This window comes from Sapajus apella, unplaced genomic scaffold, assembly GCF_009761245.1.
Source record: "Sapajus apella isolate SASKATOON/1434 unplaced genomic scaffold, GSC_monkey_1.0 scaffold75, whole genome shotgun sequence".
Classification (NCBI taxonomy): Eukaryota; Metazoa; Chordata; class Mammalia; order Primates; family Cebidae; genus Sapajus; species Sapajus apella.
This window is the reverse complement of record NW_022437015.1, coordinates 96,154-99,940: the sequence shown is the minus strand read 5'-3', so window position 1 is coordinate 99,940 and position 3,787 is coordinate 96,154.

Below are 3,787 nucleotides of genomic sequence, written 5' to 3'. Positions count from 1 at the left end.
CAAACATTACTCTATATGTTTCTGTAAAGTTATATTTAGAAGAGATTAACATTTAAATCAGTAGAGTTTGAGTAAAACAGAATACATTCCATAATGTGAGTAGGCCTCATTCACTCCACTGAAGACCTTAATAGAAAAAAAGACTGATCTCCCCCAGGGAAAAAGGAATCCTGCCAGCAGACTGCCTTCATACTTGAACTGTAACTTTTCCCTGAGCCTCTAGCCAATCAGTCTACCCTGCAGATTTTGTGCTTGCTAGCCTCCACAGTCACAGGAACAAATTCTTTAAATCTCCCTCTATATATATATATGTAGATAGATACACACATGCACACACATACACATGCACACACACACACACACACATGCACACACACACACACACACACACAAACATCCAATTGTTTCTCTTTCTCTGAAGAGCCCTAAGACAGACCACAATCCTTGTCTTCCACAAGTGAACTGTTAAATGTATCTTTTGACCTTTTATTTATATTAACTATTACTCAGCAGCTTGCGCAATGGAAGTAAATTCTGTAGTAATATGTACTTTTGATAAAAATCTTCATCTATAGGTGATAAATACTTGGAGCCAACATCCCCAAAATATAATCTCTGTTTGGTTTAACACATGTAAAGCCATGTTCATTTTCTCTGTGACTGCTGCAATCAAATATCCCTATTCCAATAGCTATTGAATGTCCCCTAGCATAGGACTCTGGATTAAGAATACCTGTATTTTTCCATTGAAAAATAATTCTCAGACATGCACACAAACCCATGTCCCTCCCTGTTTTTAAAACAGTTTAGAATTACACCAACAGGCAGAGGACAGAGTGACCAAATTCCTATAATTAGTCTCCTGTATACGATCTCTATTTTCTTTCCATATATTGCTATACAAATTATCTGGCATGTAGTAGGCCTCCAAGAAATGTTGTTGCCTTTTAGTTTTGTCTTTCATCTCCCAAAAAAGCATAATTTTGTCTGAATTAAATCCCAGAGTGAACAAAGAGAGTGTTTGAGAATGTAACCCCTCTTAGTCCTTCAACAAAAATGAAAAGACAGAGAATGTGTAACCCCAAGAAGGGAACTAAACATGTGTTAACATGCCTGTTCCTCTGGCAGGCACTAGAAATGAAGTCCAAAAAAGACCAGTTTTGGAGGAACTCAATTTTTGCCTACTGTCCCAGCATTCCAGCTTTTCTCTCAATGCATATAAAAATTTTTCTGCACAACAGACTGAATGAGTACCTGGAATATTCTTTTGTTTTCTCCTAGATAAAAGAGAGCCCAGTCCAAAACAGATTGTACCAATCTTTCTTTAAAGTAAAAATTCATCTGTAGATGTGAATATGCCCCCAAAGTGCTTATGCCAAAGCAAGATCGGGACCCAAAACTTGGAATTTCTTTGTTATTTATTGCATTCTTTTGAAAAGGAGGCACAAAACATATTACATTATATTGAGTAGAGGAAACGGATTCCATTCATGTACTCTGACATAGTTATTTCGTATCACTGTCTCTGCATTGGGTGCCTGCCATGTTCAAGGCACTGTGATCTTCTTTTCTTGTATGAACTCATTTATGCCTTACAATAACCCCGTCTAAATAATATTAGCATTCCTATTCTTCTAAGGAGGTTCATGTCTATAAAAAAAAATTCCCCAAAGTCACCCTTAGCTACTAAACCCTGAGCCAGGAATTACCTAAGGGATTTTCTGCCTGCACATTCTATGCTCTTTCCCCTATGATGATCTTTCTGAAGGATGAATGCATCAAAGTGGTAATAAGATGAGACCTCTCAGTCCAAAGAGATATGGGGCCTTCATCATTAGCATCTTCAAGGGGTGGCGTTGTGTAGGAGTTCATGCATGTGTGCATGGCTCAGTGTGGCCAGAGGGAGAATATTAACTTATAGTTTCTGGTAAGTACTTTCATTTTTATAACCTACCTCATTATGAGGAAGTTTCTTCGGGATTAGCTGCTGGAAGTTTTTCAGAGAGGCACTACAATATAGTGTTTAGATGCATAAATACTAAAGCTGGGCCACCTGTGCTGAAATCTCAGACTCTGACATTTAGTAACTGTATGGCTTGACAATTTACTTATATCTCCACTCTTCTATTTCTTCATCACCAAAGCAAAGATAATAATACCATCTACCTCCCTGGAATTCTGTGAGAGTAAAATTAATAAATATTCATAGAGTGCTTATTAGAATGCTATAAAAATGTTAGGCCCTCTTATCAAATGTGTTTTATCTACTGGCACATGTATATGGTTTTCCCCCTTTCATGTGTTTATTTAGTGATTTTGCTTGCATGATTTCCAAATACTTTTTCATGCATTGATTTGACAGATTTTTATCATGCACTAATATGATCTAGACATTGATTCTGATACTAGAATAAAATAGTAAACAAAAGTGGCAAAATATTTTGTGCTTTTAGAGCATTTGAGGAAAAGATACATTTGTGAGTCTTCTACTGAGGATGGCTTCAGGAGTCAGGAAGTCAGTCTAGCTCAACACAACAAATATGTTTGAGGTCTTCTATGTTTTACACATTCTTCTAGGAACTTGAGGTAGAGTAGGGAACAAAATAGATACAAATCACTGTCCTCATGGACCTTACATTATAGTGGAGAAAGAAAGAAGCCATAAATAAAATACATCAGTAAATTAAATAGTACATTAGAAGATGATCAGTGCTATTGAGAAAAGAAACATTCAGCTTTCTGGATGTAGAAAACAGTTTCTTCATAAAGCCCCTTGGGGTCCTGGCCAGTTTGGTCACACAGTATATGCTTCAGTTGGATGTTTTAAGATGACAGTATTGAGAGGCAATAAAAGGAACCTTGAATGTAAAAAGCTTTATGGCTATTTAACATCTACTGGGACCAGAATATTTTGTATTCTGTAAAAACAGTGTGCTTTTGAATGGCCTCTCAACTATTTGTGGACACACAAGAAAAGGAAACCAGATTTTTCAAAAAAGTCAATATAAATCTCATTGTATTAGTCAGGCTTCTCTTAGAGGGACAGAACTAATAGAATACTTACTAAGCATTAACTTACAGGATCACAAGATCCCAAAATAGGCTCTCTGCAAGCTGAGAAGCAAGGAGAACCAGTCTGAGTCCCAAAACTGAAGAACTTGGAATCCAATGTTCAAGGGCAGGAAGCATCAAGCATAGGAGAAAGATGTAGGCTGGGAGGCTAGGCCTATCTCTTCTTTGCAAGTTTTTCTTCCTGCTTTATATTTACTGAAACCTGATTAGACTGTGCCCACCAGATTAAGGGTGCATCTGCCATCCCCAGCCCACTGACTTAAATGTTATTCTCTTTTGGCAACATCCACACAGACATACTCAGAATTAATACTTTGTATACCTCAATCCAATCAAGTTGAAACTCAGTACTGATGATCACACTCAAGAAATAATTTGTCTCTGATTCTGAACTTTCTGTAATGCAAAACCAAATAAACTTAAGTCTCTAAAAAAGGGATATTATTGAGAGAGTGATGTCAACAGAAGGGCACAGGGCAGAATAGAAAGCTTCAAACTCCTCCTGACCAATAGAAATACTAAGAAAAAAAAAGTAGAGCTATCATTAGGAAATTTTTAGGGAACTATTATATGTGTCTTATGACAAGTTTTTGTGGTATAGTTGGAATCAATGGTGGTTAATCTTTCCTTAAGAAGACACTCGGGGAGGATCCAAGATGGCCGTTTAGGAACAGCTCAGGATTGCAGCTCCCAGTGAAAGCGCAGAGGGTGAGTG